Consider the following 17,651-nt stretch of genomic DNA (forward strand, 5'->3'; position numbering starts at 1 on the left):
GGAGCCTCTGCCTGAGCTGCTGTTCAGTTTTTCTCCCCATCTCAAAAATTAAAGCACTTGAGATACACAGTATTTCACTGATGCTACCTGCACAAATCCCTGGTGCTCTGCAGCATTTCACCCCTCTCAGAATGGGCATTTTGTATGTAGTCCTTACACAAAAATGGCTGTTGTGAAGGTAAACTCCATTTTCCTGCTAGATCTGGTTTGGAATATTCTCAAAATGGAGCAAATTTTTCTCCAGCCATCATTATTTAGGAAAGTAGGCAGCACCACACAGAGATACTGATGCCATTGCTCAAGTGTCTCACACCAAAACCAATATTAAACAGCAGAAGCTGGAATCAAGCTGTGGAAGGGAATATTCATTCCTAGCTTAATCTGCTGTCATTACGGTGTGGTGGAGCCCAGCACCTGCAGGTGAGCTTCTGCCAGTCTTTTGTATATTTGGATCTGACTTTTTCTTGACATGGCTGAGCTGCTGGGAGGATTGCAGTGTAGACAGGGTGGAGGAGAGGTTTGACCAGCCTCATGGTTAAGGCTCCAAATACTCAGCAGCATCCTCTGCTTGGCAGGTATGAAGGAACTTAATAAAAAAACAGCAGTACTAATTGCATTTAAAATAACACCATATTTGGACCTGTCCAAGTGCCAGCCTAACTTGGTGCGAAGTTTTGCCATTCATCTTAACAAAAGCCATTTCTGAAGAGCTGCTTAGAACTGTGTGAGGCTGGCAGGGAGGTTTCTCATCAGGTGCTTGGGAGGCAGATACACTTGACAGGCAGAAGGACTTGACTTCTACCCCTTCCGTGTACAAGCGCTATGTATTATTCAGGGTCTTCTTAAGTCAATGCTGGGTTATTAATTGGTCGTTTCTCTGCATGTTAAATTTGCCTACTAATTTTGAGGCTCTGGGAGAGGGCTGTGGGTATGAGATTGCACAGTATTTTCTTTTCCTCTGTGAATCTCTGAACACCCATGTGTGCAATTTGTGGCTGCTGCACCCCCTTGCTTTGAGTTCAGATGACATAGTTCTGCCTGTGCAGCAGCGGCATGGGGAGGTGAGGTCCAGGTTATTGACGTAATGTTCCTGTTCCTAGATAGTCATGGATGGTGGGGGGAGCAGAGGCAAGGATGAAGCAATAAAAGCCTTGTTGAACCTTGAGGTACCAAGGAAGACCCCCACACACCACCTCCTAAGGACTAGGGGTGCTATAGTCTCAGGTGTCACTCTAGTGTGGTCTTCAGGTGTGGGCAGGCATTGTACACAAGCCAGGAGGGGTTTGATCCATGCCATAGATGCTATCCACCTCCCCTTGGCTCCTGCTCTGTTTGCAGACTGATGTAATGAGTTATTTGTAGCTGGTGTGGAGACAGCCTCTTGGGACTCTCTCTCCCCTGTACCCCAGCCAGCCTTTATGCTCTGGTCTCCTCTCCCTCCACAAGCTCTGGCAGTGCTGTCTGTGGTAGGCAAGGCACATGGGCCAGTAGCGCCTGCACGTTCCAGGAATCACGTCAGCTGTCATTACTTACATTACCTTGATTGGGAACAGTCAGTTATGTCACCGTTCATCATCGCGTCTCTCCCAGGAGACGCTGAGGAAGGAGGAGAGGAGCAGGGATTATAAAGCACTTCTGCAGTGCTCTGCCAATCCCACTGCTCCGTTGGCTGAACATCTGTCATCAGGCAGCTTGAAGAGAAGGTGCTTTGTCTGATGGATCTTCCCATTGTAGCTCCACAGGGAGGAGCCTTCTGCAACACCAGGACTGCCCCACGGGAAGAGCACTGGGGACTCTTGGAGAGTTTAACATGAAGGGAATAGTGCTGCTGCATGGGAAGCTCTGTGGTGTACCACAGCAGAGCATGCTGGGCAGCTGGGGTTGCAGGATGGGCTCTCCTGGCTGAGGGCTGCTTTGAGCCAGGCAGAGTTACTAAAACTGTCTCCAGTCCAAATGATTTAGAGCTTGAACTTGAATGTTGGATTTCTGACCATCTCTCAGGTGAGATTTCATCCTCCCTTTGGCCAGGAGCTCCAAATTCCCTGGATGAGAATGAGATCTGGGTTCTGATGAAGGAAAGTTCTTATTTCTAATGAAGAGTTATCTGCAAAGTTTCCAGTCCTCTGCCCCAATTGATTTGGGAATTTGACTCTAGTTCCAGCACTAAGTCTGTCTCTTTGACTCTAGTCCCCCTGGCAGGCTAGGGGACAACATGTGGCAGTAGCTGTATCCATCTCTGGTGGCAGAGCCCATGAGGCCATGTGTAGTGAGGAAGACAGTTTGTCTGTCCAGCAGTCTCCTGTGAATTAATTTGTGAGTGAACTCACAATGGGTTTAAGAGGATAAGAAGAAATAGGAGCTCTGTGACTGTAGCCAGGCTGTGCTTACAACCAGGCTGTAAGGCCAGGTTCCCCAAGGCTTGTGTGACAAGCTTGTCAAGGCTGAAAGCACAAAGGGTTCAAGAACCACAAGTAGCCCAGCAGAACAAACTGGGAAGTGTGAAAGGCAGTAGTGTTTCATGCTATGGTGCTGGTCCTGGCACTGTGATGTGGGAGAAATGCTATCTGTCAAGCACAGTGCTCACATTTTAACTGCTGTTAACTGAGCAGAGAGCAAGGGTGGCTTGACAGCAGCTGGACCTCAGTGAGTTCCAGTGCGTGTGTATTCAACCCAGCTCGGACCTACCTGGCAGTGCCTCTCTGGAGATCAGGCCACTAAAGGGGAGGAAAACCAGGACAGGAGAGGTCTGTACCCAGGGTCCAAAGTGTGGTTCTCTATGGTAAAGAAGTTCTGTGGTCCTTGGAGCAGCTCCATCACTGACACAAAGATTGTTCAAAGGGGAGTGTTAAAACACATGGAAGAACTGTGGCACCAGCAGTGGCACACAGATGCTGCACAGGGCAGGTGTGGGTAGGTCATGGGTGGCTGAAGTAGCCTGACCTCAGCCTGTGCAAAGCATCTTGAGCAAGTACAGCCAGCAAGGTCTGACCTGTGATCCATTCTGTCATTTAAAAAACTTGCACTATACAGAAGTGGTGCTTTCTGTGTGCCAGGGGCATCACTGCAGTTTCTCTTAGCTGAGTTTGAAGAGCTCTAGCTGTCCCCAGCTTTCAGTTTAGGCATTGTTGTGCTGGATGGCCCAGGTGCATGGAGTTTGCAAGGCAAGGAAGAGATTGTAAAGGGTACATGGAGCCGAGGAGAATTGTTCTTGAGGAAAGGTGGGTTTCCATGATGGGAGGATAGCCAGTGAAGTGAGTAAATACTTGCTATAAACATGTTCAGAGCATCTCTGTGTGAAGAACCCAGCACAGCTTTTCCGAGAGAATAGAAAGAGAGCCCGGGTTCAGTTCATATGTCTGTTTTCATTTCTTTTCTTCTTCTGGTCAACTGTGGCTGTAGATAAGAGTTTTCTATTTGAAGTTCAGAAGGGAAGGGAAACCCATTGTTAGAAGGGGAGACATTTTTTTTGCTTGATATCTATCTCCAGCGACACAGCAGAGAAGGAAAAGATTTGCTATGATAAAGGTAGGTTTAAGGAGAAAAAAAAAAAGGCACATTGAGTGTTGCTCTTCTCTGTACTTCAAAGCCTAGAGTAATATGGAACAGTATAAAAGAAGAGAAAAAAAAAAAAAAAAACAAGCTAGCCCAGCCTCTGCACGGGGGCTGAGAGTGCCATAATAGAGCACCATCCTGGCCAGAAATCCAGAGCTCTGCCTGAGCTGGGCTTGGCATGGTGGTATTCAGTATGCACAGCACTCCTCCCAGGAGTCCACAGGGATGGGCTGCAAGGGGGCTGGATGCTCCTTAGAGGGAAAGCAGAGGAAATGTATTGCAGGTGTGCATCCTGTGGAAGGACTGAACCAAGGGAAGTCACTCACTGGAAAGAAAATCAGGCAAATGTGGAAGCAGTATGGGAAAAATGTGCCAATAAACATTTAATTATTAAAATAACTTGAAGAGTGTATGGAGTGTTCAATACAGCGTGGCAGAGTGAAAAAACGGAACAGCACAGCTCTAGTGAAGGCTGTGGGTGGGAAATAGCTAAATGTCTCTGTCCATATGCCTCAGGGTCAGTGGGGTTGGCTTTCTGGGGTCCTGGACTGTAGGATCAGCATTTCCCAGGGCTCAGTTGATTCTGAATAAATAGGAGTAGAGGAGTGCTGGTGATGGGGTACCTGTGTGTGTCATTGCCTTGCTTGGAGCAGGCATGAGCATAGAGGGAGACTGCAGCTCCACAATCATCAGCAGGTCTCCAGTGGGTTTGGGCTGTGCAACACAGGCAGGGATAGGAGCTGCCACCCAGGGAACAAGGCAGGGAACAAAGTGTAGGCTGGGGAGCTAGGGCTTGTGTCACCCCCACTGCAGTTCTGCTCTGTTCATGCAGGCATCTCCTTTTCTCTGGCCCTCCAGCCAGACTGATGGCATGATGCTCCATGTCTGCTTTGCTGTCCTGATGGTTTTAGTCTTCATCCCATCCCAAGCTCCATGCATGATCCTGGCTTCTGGAACAGCCCTTGTTGTGTCAGCCAGTTGCTGCTCTGCCAGGTTGTTTCGGGCTTGCTGAGCTGCTGGGACACCCCTGGAACAGACACCATCCTGGGCCTCCCATTTCCCCCCAAGAAGCTAGTGGCTTAAATAAAGGAGAGAGCAAGCCTGTGCTGGAGGCTTTTGCCTCTGTGGGAGTCTGGGGAGGAGCAGAACAAGAAACCAACAAACTCATTTTCAGTGCTGACCTGAGCAGAGGTTGGAAGTGAAAAGATTTCCAGCAAACCTGGGCTGGTCAGGGTTGCTAACAAGCCTTTCCTTTGAGCAATGTTTTACATTCTTTAAGGATGGCAGGGTGCTCTTGGGGAGAATCTGCCAAAGTAAATGGCAGAGTCAAGTGTGCCGGCTCCTTTCTTTCCCTTTTCTTTTCCTTTTTTTTTCCTTTCCCCTTTCTTGGTTCTCTTTATTATGTGGAGTTGCTCTGGCTCTTTCTCTCACTTCTGTTTCTCCTTTTGTTCTCTCTTTGTCTATTTATCACACTGTGAAGGTTGAAAGAGATGTTATTAATCTGGGAGAATGAAGGCAGGATTAGTGGTATGAATCGGATTTTGAGAGCTGTAATGATGGAAAGACTCGCTCTGCTGGCGGGCTGCGTGAGTTTGATAAATGGGGAGCACTCCAAACTGACTCGCGCCTTCCTCCGCACTGCTCGCTTTGCCCGCTGGGGCGTGCCATGCTCTCAGATCTGCCAGCCATCCCACACCGCTCCTACCTGAACCAGAGCAAAAAGCCAAGGGTAAATCAGAGACAAATATCTCCCATTGCACTTAAAGAGATCATTTCTTTCAACATCTTTTTCAAACAGAGTCCTGTCAAGTTCTTGGACAGCCTTGTGTGGAGGTAGGATCCTTGCTTGGAGTTTGGCTCGGAGCCATGGCCGTGTGTTATTGTCTCCTGCCGTGGCTTTGTGGAGAGCAGTGAGGAGTTAGTGTGGCTGCAGCAGAGCTCCCATCCTGCAAGACACAAAGAAGCAGGATCATCTCCATAGGGCTGCACCCTGCTGTGTTTGCCTCCTGAGGACTGCACTAGGCTTCAAAGCCCTTGTGGAGCTGGAAGAAAGCAGGGGCTGTTTCATCAAAAGTTGCTTTGGGGTCTTTGCCCTGAAATCTCCTGAGTGAGGAATTCTGCCCTTGCATAACATGAACCAGGTTCCCTGTTACCAACCTTGGGGTGGGGCAAAGTAGACTCTGGGAGCAGCCACAGAGAATAACAGCCCCTATCTATGGGCCAAAACAGGACTGCCTGGACAGCATCTTTAGTGAGTAGAGTTCTTTCCTGGGATCACCCATCACTGCATGCTCACACACTTGAACCCTTCTTCATCCCCACCTTTGGGTATGTGGTGGCCCACATGGCACCCTGCAGAGCCAGAAAAGCTAGGGACAGACTCATAGGTGTAGGTTATGTTGCACTTTAAAGCAAGGACAAAGCTTGTTGAAGTTATGCCACCAGGCGTTCATATGTGGGGACTGTGCCCTTGTCCTTCATGGGACCATTACTCCACCCTCTGAAATGGCCTCTGTGGACATTTTGGACTCGCTGTTTGGTCATGGCTGGGCTTGGGTCTTGTGGTCCCACCTGAGAGCAAGCATTTTTTGAAGAGAGATGTGGTTTTGTAAAGGCCATGTGCAATGTGTTGGGATGTTTGGATTTTTCAGTGCTCCTTGCCCCAGAGCCTTTGGGCATAGACTTGGACCTACAAGGTCAAGGGGAGCAGTGAGTGTCTGGTGGTGGTTGCAGGACAACCCATCATTGCAAGGTTTACATCTTGCCTAGGCTAAGCAGGAGGTTATTGCTCAGTACAGGAGAGGGGACAGAAGTGTGCAGAAACAATCCTGTTTCCAAGAGGGAGTCAGACCACCAGGCAGTCCAGAATTGTCAATGTCCCTTTAACTACAAGGTAATGGACTCCCCCGCGCTCAGGCTGAGCTCTGCTCCTGCCTTGGCAGGAACAGTAATGATTGTCAAGGTAGAGCTAATGAGACGTGCACATCTTTAAAGGATCGTGGCTTCCAAGACAAAATTAAAAGGAAAAAAATAAAAAAGAGAAATGAGGGAAGGAGAAAAAGTCCAACTGCACTGCCTTGGCCAGCAATGTGTCTGTCCATCTGTCTTGCCTGTCCTTCAGTCACCCTAAATGACTAGCAGAGCCTCTTTGCTTGCTGCTGCAACTTCTATTTGGCCCTGAGAGCCCCTTCACCTCCCTGTGACCTTCCACCCAGCCCCTCTGTGGGCTCTGTCTAAGTGGGGAGAGATCAGGGCATTGCTGGTATGTGACACCTTTGCTGCTGTGTGGCATGGCTGTGGGGACAGTGAGGCTGAAAAGTGGGATAGCAGGAAGGCATACTAGGACATTAAGAACACATGACTATCCTGTCCTGGGTCAGGTGAAGATGTGGGGATAGTGGTGCTGTCAATCCTGGCTCATCCCTCTTTTCACCCTTTTCTCCCAAGTCTGGGATTGATGCAGTTGGCATTTCCATGCGTACACAAAGGTAGGATCTGGATACCAGGGTTTTAATGATCTCCCAAATGCGTGTCCCATTGTGGGGGAGAGGAAGAGATGTCTCCACTTTAGTGTTGGAAAATGCTCCATAACCACTCCTGGCACAGGGCAAGGCTGTGTCAATCAGGCTGAGCCGGATGTGACCCTTTGGGAAGAGCTGGCAGGGGAGCTGGGACATTGTGTGCTGTGTTTGGTGTGACTGCCTGCCCACACTTTTCCTCCTATTCTCACTATTTCAACTTCACAGGTTGAATTGGTTCAGAGCAGCCCAAACTAAATGAGGAGAGAAGTGATCAGTCAAATATTTCTTAAATCTTGTCTTTTAGAGATAAGTGCTTGGCTGGAACTTTAAGGCAGGTAATGAGGCTCTCTTCAGATCAGCTTGTGATGTGGAAAGTGCTGGATTGACCAGGCTGTAACTGGAAGAAAGCTCTGTCACAGCCGGGGATGGTGCAGCACAGGACTCCCCACACTCCAGCACTCTGTGCTAGCTGCTCCCTGCTGCCTTTGCCCTCATCCTGCAAGGAGGAAAATACAGCTTGGAGCTGTAGGGAGCAGCTTGCTCACACAAAACTGAGTGACTCCACACAAGGAATGTCAGTCAGTACTCTGGACCCCAGCCCCAGTTTGCTCCAGCTGTGCAGGCAAGAGCTTGAGTTGAGGTGGTGAGCCAGAGGACCACTGTCCCTCCAAAGGACTCTCACCAGTTTTCATTTTTAAGCTGACAGATTTGTTTTGCTAAAAAATCAGAGTAACTTCAAGCTTTGCAGTGGCTCTGTGAGGGTTCCCTCAATCACATCTCAAGCTGGTGCAAGGGGAGAAGGAAAATGATGTCATCCTTCCAGCAGCCTGGTAAGGATATGTTAGTAGGATCATCCTTACTTTTCAGGACACTCTCCTTCCCTCTGCAGTGGGGCACCAGCAGTGCTTGTCTGCCTCAGGACTACACCTTGACAAGGCACTTACCAGAGAAGAGGAAAACTGGTTTGTTGGCAGAAAAGTGGCAGTGCAGGAGCAGCAGAAGAGAAGGGAGCAATGCTGTGCAAGATGGGATGTGCCAGTGTCTCTTCCTAGCTCCAAAATACTTGCTTCTCCTTTAATCTGTGACTGCTCTTACCTGCACACTCTACATGACAATGCTGGTGCCAGACTCCTGTGCCCTTGCTCCCTTGTGCCATGCCCACTGGGAAGCACCTTACCATCCTGCTCTTCTCTAGGGCTCTCCCAGGCAGGAGCTGGGGACCCTCTGAGCTTTCTGGTTTGCATCCAGGATTTTTAGGCCTTCTGTTGTTAATTATTGAGATGTAATAATGTGATTAGTGCACTATTAAAAAAATCGCTGATATGATTACCATGGATTTAATATCACATGATATATCATTACATTGTTACATGGTGACAGATGTAATTGAAATACACTTATTGGAGCCTGGGGTCGTGTTTCATTCAATCACAGCAGCACCTCCGGGGGGCAGAGCAGAAATGTCTAAAAAAAAAATAAAAAGGCATCAGGATTGGAATTTGTAATGAAAACAAAGAAACTTGCAGCCTGTTCAAGCATGGGGCAGTTGCTGCTTTGGCATTTTCTCTGTAGGAATTTAGAAAGGTACAAGTTTTGGAGGATTGCCTGGAGGAGATTGGTGAGTCGAGTTGAACCTGTTTGCTCAGGGGACTGGCAGGAGGACGTGTGCTATGGACCTGTACCCAGAAGGCTTCCAGCCATCTTGCAGCACGTGAGCCTGGCGCTATGGGCACTATACCACTGACCTCTTGGTCTCTCTTGGCTTCTTTTTGAAAGGCAAGTGGACCCAAAGAGGGTATTCACTAGCCAGCAGCTACTCCCCACCTTCTGCCTAACTCATTTTTGGAGTCAGAGATAACTCAGTTGCCTCTGCGTGGCTCAGGCTGTGCCACAGAGGAAGGGTAGGCAGTGGTGAGCTCACCTGTGGCCTGGGTCATGTTTCTTTCCATGTCAGTGAGAAGAGGTGACATCTGTCTCTGCCACATTATCCTCGAGGGGATCTGCACGTGGGCTTTGGGCAGCTGGGGTGAGGAGAGGAGCAGCTCTCATGTACCCTCTGCAGATGCAGCCAGCTAAACTGGAGCCTGGGCAGGAAAGGCACTGGGCTCTCACTGCCCTTAGGGCAAGGCCTGGGCTGGAGAAACACAAAGCCCCTGTCTGCTACTGGCTCAAACCTGCTACTTCTCAACATGGTGGTCAATAAGAAGCTGGTGGTGAGCACAGAGGTCTCCTTTTCCATCATCTTCTCCCCTTCCCAGGGTCACCCACCCTCCCAGTCCCCCACAAGGCAAGTTTGAGGTGTTGCCTTAGACAAGATCAAGGCTGTGGCAACACCTCAGAGATCCAGCACAGCATACTTAATGAACTTAAATTGCTCTTATCATCACCATGTGCTAAATCCTATCCCATAAAGGTGGCATAGACATGATTTTCTCTCAGGTACACCTGTTCCCACCTCTACTGCGGGTCCCAGGACTATTTTATCTTTGCAACAGACAGTGTGTAGGTGACTTTGAAACTGAAGGGGATGTGTTTAATCTTGCCCTCATCCAAAACAAAGGAGAGAGGAAGAATTTGTGGATAGAGTGAAGGCGACTTTTCCACCAAGAGGGGAATGGCAGTATGGTGAGCTTGAGACATCTGGATGTTTGCATAATGATGTAGCAGCATCTGGCCCTGGTCACTAGCTCAGCATTCACATGTTCAGCACAGCATCACCCCTACTCCAATGTGTCTGTCCCCAAAAACAAACCTTGCTGATGCTTGAGGGATCAGTTCTATTTTGGGCTTTCAATTCTGTGTCCTCCCCCAAAAAAGTGCTCCCAGCCCTCTTTTGTGAAGCCAGCATACCCATTTTAAGCCCTTGTTTTGCTGGGAGCTGTGGAAATTAATTTCCAACTGGCATGGGAGCTCTCTGGCTGGGAAGACTCTGGCAAGCATCTTTCTTTTGAGGTTAAAAACATAATTTCAGTCTGACCTCTGCGTTTCAGAGCTTTTGTTGGTTTTCTCCACCCCCAGATGGTTTGTGTGTGTGATTTTAAAATAGCCTTCTTCTCTTGGTTGAAGCTAGCTGATGCGTCCACTTCTCATTTGAGGATTGTTGTGTTTTATTAATGCTGTTATTATTCCATTACTGTCATTGTGCTCTTTTATAGCAAATAGCTTAATTTAGTTGAGATACACAGATGCTGAGAGTTTAAGTGAAATCTTCAGCACTTGGTATGCTGGGCACTGAGCAGATATTCCCTAAGCACTTCAGTATAAACCTTTCACTTAAAAACAAATGGGCTGCTGGGGCAGTGCTGGGTGGCAGGAGTTTGGGAGAGGGGAGAAGGGATAGGAGACTACCTGTTTAGTACTATTACAGAGGACCTCATAGTTAAATGTGACTATAGGTCCTGAGGAATGAAGCTCCCACTGAGGATTTCACCCCCAAGCTGGGCTGTGATGAGCTCTTCCCTACCAATGCTGCAGGATATGGGGAATTATGCCACCAGCACTGCTGGGTGCTTTGGGTTGAGATTTTTAGGGGTGTGGGGGGAAAGTGTGCTGTAATTTCTTCAGATGAAGCTGCCTGGCTACTAGGAGAGGTGAAGAATGGACATGCTGCCACCCTGGGGTGGAAGGTACAGTGCCAGTGAAACTCAGTGAATGTTTGAAGAAAAATGTGGCTGCTGGAAAGCTGTACTGTGCTGCAAGTAGATCTTGGAGTAGAGGAGTTGAGAAATAACATTGGTGCCCAGACGACTTAGGGGCCAGGGCCCTACTGCTAGAAATTACTTGGGTGCTTAAGCCTCCTGGGAAGCTGATGCAATCCAGGCTTTGAAGTACCTTAGCTACTTCTGAAATTTTACCACTTACTGTTGACAGATGTTCGTCTGAAATGGATGCTTCTTGCTCAGTGCCTCTGGGCATTCATTAATACTAGTGATAACAATTTCAGATTGTCTCCTACACCTCTTTCCCTGCCTCCATTCCTTAAAAATAACAAAGGTAAAGCTTGTTAGTGTCATGTTATTTGTGCACTTAACTCTTACTGCCTTGGCAAAACATACTGATTTTGGTGCTGTTGGTGACAACATTTCTTTATGTGGGGCAGGGAAAGCCAAGAAGAGAGTGAAGTAAAATGAAGCGGGCATGTTCCCACACATTGAGGTTGAGGTGGTGCTGATGGCCGCGCTGCCTCAAGTTTTCCTCTACACCTGGCCATGGCATGGAGGGTGCCATGTCCCTGCCAGGTGGTCCTTTGGGGACCAGCAATTTTGCCTTCCCTCTCTACCACCTCTCTAGGACACCCCAGTCTTCATGGGGAGGGCTCTGCTCCTCTCTCAAGGCCCCCAGGGGCAGCCTCTTTGGGGATGCAGCTAGCAAAAACTTGCTTCCCCCCTTTATTCTGTGGCCAAGCTAGGGGAGCAGCTCCCTTTGGTGGGGGACAGTTTGGGGAGAAGTACTAACCCATGCTGTCCATCCCCAGCGTGCACTCATAATAGCTTGGGGGTCCATGGGGAATTGCTGGGATCATTTTTATTCCCTGCTTTGCAGCAGCTTTGTGACTTTATCTGGCTTTTGAGGCGACTGGGGCAGCTAACAACATGCATGGAGCATCCTCTGCGGAGGAGGCCTGGTGCCCGAGTTTGCTAGAGGTCTGCTTTACCACTTACGAGAAACAAGTTAACCTCCCTTTGATCTCAGTTCACAGCTAACCCTTTAACAAAGTCCGGGATGTGCAAGGAAATCAATACTCAAGGCATTGAATTTAACACCAGCCATCAACTCAAGCGTAACACACACACTGACTGACTCCGATTACAAGGAGCGCTCTGGTTTGAAGCTTGTTTGCCAGCTCTCTGGGGTGGTGCGGGGCAGCAGTGGGGAGGGCAGGCAGGCTTACATGGCTTGCTGTCATTCAGAGAGGGAGTAAGAGGGACCTGGTGTGCTCTGCCATGTCCTCCTGATCAGCTCTGCCTTCTGGTGCCCCATGTCTCCTTATATCTCTGATTTGCAGCCCCAGCAGCTGTTCCCTGACACTGGAGCAGAGAGCTTGGATGCTGTGTGTGATCACTGAATACTTGTTTGTGTACACATGTAATTGTACTTTGCTGGTGAGAAGCAACAGAACCCAAGGCAGGGCAGGTTCTGTTGAGCCAGACAAAAATCAGTATACTGCAGGTTGAAAATCTGAAAAATAAAATGTTGCAGGCGGGAAAAGGTTGAGTGTCTGGTCGAGGAGGCAGCCGTGTCATTTCGCCAGCTCTAGTCCTCCCTACAGACATCTAATTAGATTAGTGGTGAACTAATTGGGACACCTTGTTCCATACCAGCTTCTTACTCTTTGCTGGCACTCTGGCAGTGGGCAGGCTGCCTGCCATGGTTCCACACTGGGAAAGCCAAGTGGTTCACAGCCAAGTGCTTTCTGGACAGCCTATGGACCTACTCATTGCATCTCAGCCCTCCAGCCCCCAGCTGCAGACCAGCTTTTCTCTGGGGACATTTGTTCCTACTTGCTCGTCGTCTTTCCGCCAGCCACAGCCAGAGCCAAGACAGCACATGTAGGTTAGGGATGGGTTCAGAGGGCAGCTGAAGGATGCTGACGGGGTGGGATGAGCATTCCATGACCCCACAGCTCTGTTCTTGCACCATGGCTGCATGGGGGCCATCCCTCTGCTACACATGCTCACTCATGTTGGACAGAGCTCCTGGGACGTGCTCCTCAGGTCTTGTATCACCAGCAGGCAGCAAGGCAAATCCTACCAGCGTTTTCCAGGCCCACGGGCCACAAAAAGCCATCCAAGGCACAGAATCTCAGCCTCAGCAGTGGCAAGCACTGATGGCTGCTTCCACAGGGAGGAGGACCCAGGGACATCCATGTGTCTGGGTGTGACAGCCCTTTCCAGCACCTTACAGGAGAATTGCAGACACAGTTAAAAGCCACAAACAGAAAGTGTCTCAGCTTGCCCAGTAAGGAAACCCTGCTTGGCTGAGTGCAGGTGGCTCCCTCTGTCCTTGCAGGAGCCCAGCCCAGCGCAGGAGGTCAGTGAAGCCTGGTGGCACCAAGGAGCTGTGGAGGTGCCTTAAGCTCTCTTGGAAGACGAATTGAGCTCTTGAGGACCCAAACCCCTTCATTTCTGTCAACTGTGACGTGATCTTCTCTGTCACCTTCTCAGGACTATAACATGGTGCTGATGCCCCCTTTTCAGTCCAGGTACCCAGTCCTGCCCCAAACTCCTGCCTTGCTGTATCTGCTGTGGTTTATCTCCCCATGCCTCCTTTGATAACCTCTTCTCAGGACCTTGTTGTGTTCTCCTTGAAGGTCCCTTTATTCTCTGCTTTCATAACCTCTTTCCAAATTGATTCTGTCATGATGTGTTGCCCAGCCCCTTAGACCATCTCCTTCTGTTTGTTCTTCCATTGAAATTGGGAAACCTCAATTTTGCCACTGGTGCCCCAGCAGTCTCTGCTAGCTGGGCTGCTTGCCTGGTGTTTGCATCCATCACAGCTCTTAGAGGCGCCTCTGCTTTAACCTCCTCAGTCTTAACCCTGACCTAAGTCAATAATCATGAGGAAGAGCTGCTGCTTAGATGATCCAGTGTAAACTCTACCTTTGATTAGACAGGTATCATCCCCAGGCACTGGCACAGCAGCACCTTGTTAGCTTTCCTTGGTGTTCGTTTACTGCAGCCATGAGAGCCTCCAATGCGGGCAGGGGATGGGCTGCTGCCCTAGTAATCTTTATTGATCTTTCCCCTGATGTCTCATGCATTGTATTTCTTGCTTTTCTCTCATTCTTCCAGCTGCCTCTCCTTTGAGCAGCTTTGCATCTTGTGGGAGTGCAGAGAAACTCTGGTTTTTTTCAATTCTTGCAGAGCAGCAGCACTCAGAGACTCCAACAGCTGTTAGATTGTGGCTCTGCAATGAAAACTTGTGGTTTGCTCCTGCATGTTTGCTGTCTGGGAGGAAGTAAGAAGCAGCAGGGCAGGTATCTCCATGCCCCTCTGGTCTGTTGTGTATGAACCAGTTTCTCTGCATTGTGCCAGAGGTGTTTTAGAGAAGGTCGTGTACCTGTCCCAAGAAGATCTGACCTGGTAAACATGAAAATGGAAGATATTGTAGGATGTGAGCTGAGGGAGAGGTGTGTAGTAAGACATGCAGGATAGAAGTGGTGAGAAAATCCTGCAGGATCACTCTGATTTCTTTCCCATCCTCCAGGGCCTGGGTTTTCCAAACAGATTATGAAACTGAGATGTGAACATGCTGGTCACTCAGCATCCCTCCCTTGCTGCCACCTTCCAAGCACCTAATCTTGGCAATGACAGGTTGTGGAAATCAGAGAGTTGAACTGCCTTGTCTGGCACCTGCACTGTGAATGGATGTGCAATTGTACATCATCTCCCCTGTGCTTTTCTCCTGGTAACCTGTCTGTGGGTCTCTGCCCTCTATGGTCCCATCGTCCCCATCTGGCATGTTTGTGCACAGCAGCTGAACCATTGCCAGAGGTGTCCTTGCCAGAAATGTCCAGACCACCATATGCTGAAACATGCTGTGTGTGGTGCAAAGGAGCAGTGTGTCTGCTCTGGACAAATGGCTTTGTTTTGCACTGGGAAAACTGGAGTCAAAATGTCAAAGCAGTGTTTTGCACAGGAATAGATTGTTCCTTTCCAAAGGGCAGCAGTTCTGTCCCTGGCTTTTACTTTGTGGTTCCCAAGCAGAACTGTTCCCATACAGTGAAACAAGCCAATATTTTGGCTTTTGCATCCTGGCTTAGGATGAAAAGTAATGTCTTTGGTCTTTCAGTGGGGTGGACACAGTTTCCCAGCCCTTTACAGCAAGGGCACACTCCCTGCCAGGAGGCAAGGATGAGTCCCAGGGATGTGTTGCTTCTGCTTTCAGCACGTTTGATCCAGCCCGTCTCTTTCAAGGTGTGTGGAAATGAGCTACAATCTCATCATTCCTGCGGAGGCTTCTCGGAGGAGATAGCAGAAGGGTCACAGCGCCTCTGGAAATCTCCCTTCAGGTGATGTGCCGTCGCATTTCACAGCAGACAGACAGAATAACCTTTAGGGCATGGTAAGAGGCAGCGTTTTGAACTCTGAGCTGGGGAGCTCAGGAGCTCATTTCTCTGACACATCATCTGTGTCCCTGCTGGTTCCTGCATCCCCCTGAAATACCTTTGTCCTAATCCATCACTTCCTTAGCTAGAATTTAAAAAAAAAAAAATGCTGAGCAGTTGGTCCCTTGTGTGCTGGCCACACAAAAGCTAGTGTCTCCTGCAGAAATGCACCCAGACCCTCTGCTGTGGTAATTTTTGCTTTAATTTGAGCTGGTCTCAGTCTGTGTGGAGGTGGGGGGCTGCCCCACCAGGCCAGCTCCTGGCAGCAGAACAGCTCTCCTGCACTCTCTTGCCTTTCCTGCATTGCAGCCTCGGTACATGGGTCCTGAGTTGTTTTTTTTTTTTCCCCCAGATTTATCTTTGCAGTACTGGGGAGATGAGCAGGCTGGAGCCAGGTGAGCTGGGGTATGTGCAGGCTGGCACATGCTGCCCCTATGAACCAGAGGCTGGGAGCACTGGGAGGAAATTGCTGGCTCTCCCTCCTCCCTGCTCTGGAGTAAATAATGATACTTTTTATTTAGCTATTATTTCCCAGTGGCAGATATCTCCTCGGCTGTCTGTTTAACTATCTTTATCTCACCCTCCTTCTCTGTTTGATATAGTTATAGATAAACAGATAGCTACCTTATTAAATAACATGTTTTAAGAGACCAGTGGTATGGTTAACATAATGCAGCAGCTGTTGATTTGTCTTTCACTGTTGGTTTGTTTTTTGGTTTTTTTTCTTAAGGAAATGCTTTAAATAAGGGATACTTCATCTATTAAAAAAAATACACTTGTAGCAGCTGCTAAGCCCATCCATAAGCCTGCTTTACGTTGTATTTGTGATGGGACTGACAGTGCATGGAGGAGCCTGATTATACACAATTCCATTTTAGCAAGCCCTGCGATGTAATTTCACAGGGCGATCAGTGTTTGAATGTAATAGCAGCCTGTGCTAAGGTGTCAGAATATTAAAGGCGCTAATGGAAAAGCTCCCTGGTACACAAGGGGGACAGCATTACAGGAGACGTCGCAGATGGCTGGGCACTAAACTAATGGGGCAGGATCCAAAAAGGGAAAAAAACCTAGAGAAGGGAGAGCTCACGGGAGCACGGGCACCTGCTTCCCTCTCACACGGAAATTAAACAGCGAGCGAGGGAGAGGCGAGCATGTGCGTGTGTAAAGATAGAAATTGAGGGGGGAAAATACCCCCTCTTGAAAGGCTTGAAGGTTTTCACAGAAAGCCCAGTGCCAGCTTTTCTTGGGAAAGGCTTAGGGTTATATTAAAGGGGTGTGTTGGGAGGTCTGAGCATCACAGCCATATTCTGCCCTGGAAAGAAAAGAGTGATGGATGGATACTGTTACCCACCCTATCATAATATGGCAAAACTGCAGCTCTCTTTGGTGGCTGTTCATGTCTAGTTACATCCAAGGAGGGTGAGATGTATCCACCTTGCAGCTGCCTTGACAGCTCAGTTCTGCAGCAAGTTGCATCTGCTGGGGCCATTTCTGTCTTCCTGTATACAGGGGCTGACACTGGGTCTGATTACAGGGCAGTGTCAACATTTTCCTGTTTTGCAGCACAGGTAGAGTCATCTTCTCCCTCCCCATGAACCCCCAGTTTCCTGAGGAGCAGCCAGAATTGGACCAATCCATTCCTGTCTGTATGGAGAGGCTTCTGTGCCTGTGGTGAATCATCCATGAAGTGTGCTTGTGGGTTTTCCTTGGTATCATACCCAGCTTCCCGCTCTGCTGGCCACAAAGCTGCGGTAGGGAAAGGCTTAGCTCTGCTTTCCTGCTTGAATTGGCCCCACAGGGGCTGGGGTGGTCGAGGGATAGCACTGCAGGATGTGAGCCTGTCCTTCCAGGACTGGAAGGGTAAATCAGCCACGTGTAGGTATTCCCTGGAAGCTGTCTGACATGTCGTCATGTGTCTCTGCCTTTCAGGCACTAATCGGGAGCTGCTTGTGTATCTTAGTGCTGGGAGCCAATTACATACATCAGAATAACCCAGTTTGGGTCTGTCACCCTGCAGTGACACCAGGAATGTAGGGGACACCATGAGAAGTCAGCCCTGCCACTTGTCCCACACTAGGAAAGACACTGGCCATGTGTCGTCCAGACCCTCTGTTCATGCTGGTAGCCCCCATCCTTGGGCTGCTTTCTTGGTGGTTTATGGCTCTGCTTGTCCCCTCTCCTGGTCCAGCACTAGCTTGTGCACTCCCCAGCTCTATTTCTCAGCCCTCCAGGAACCCAGACCTGTAGTTTTGTTTTGCTTGTGACCAAACCCAGGGCTTTGACCCAGATCTCCACGGCATTAACCTAGTGTGTCGCCAGCCGCAGAGCACACAGCAGTCAAGAACATTTTATCCAGGATAATCCGTAGCCTGGGAGCAAGGCAAAGACTGTTCTTGTTCAAACACAGGGAAATGTGAAGCCTAAACCGCTTGGCACTTTGACACCCTGGAGTCAGGCACACCAGTGTGTTT

General features: G+C 49.1%; 1 protein-coding gene across 2 annotated transcripts in view; it reads left to right on the plus strand.

Annotated features, from left to right (window-relative positions):
• Positions 1-17,651, plus strand: part of ERI3 (ERI1 exoribonuclease family member 3) — a 130,439-nt gene that overhangs the window by 68,019 nt on the left and 44,769 nt on the right. The gene's annotated exons all lie outside the window — the stretch shown is intronic.

Source organism: Catharus ustulatus, chromosome 9, assembly GCF_009819885.2.
Source record: "Catharus ustulatus isolate bCatUst1 chromosome 9, bCatUst1.pri.v2, whole genome shotgun sequence".
In the NCBI taxonomy this organism is placed as follows: Eukaryota; Metazoa; Chordata; class Aves; order Passeriformes; family Turdidae; genus Catharus; species Catharus ustulatus.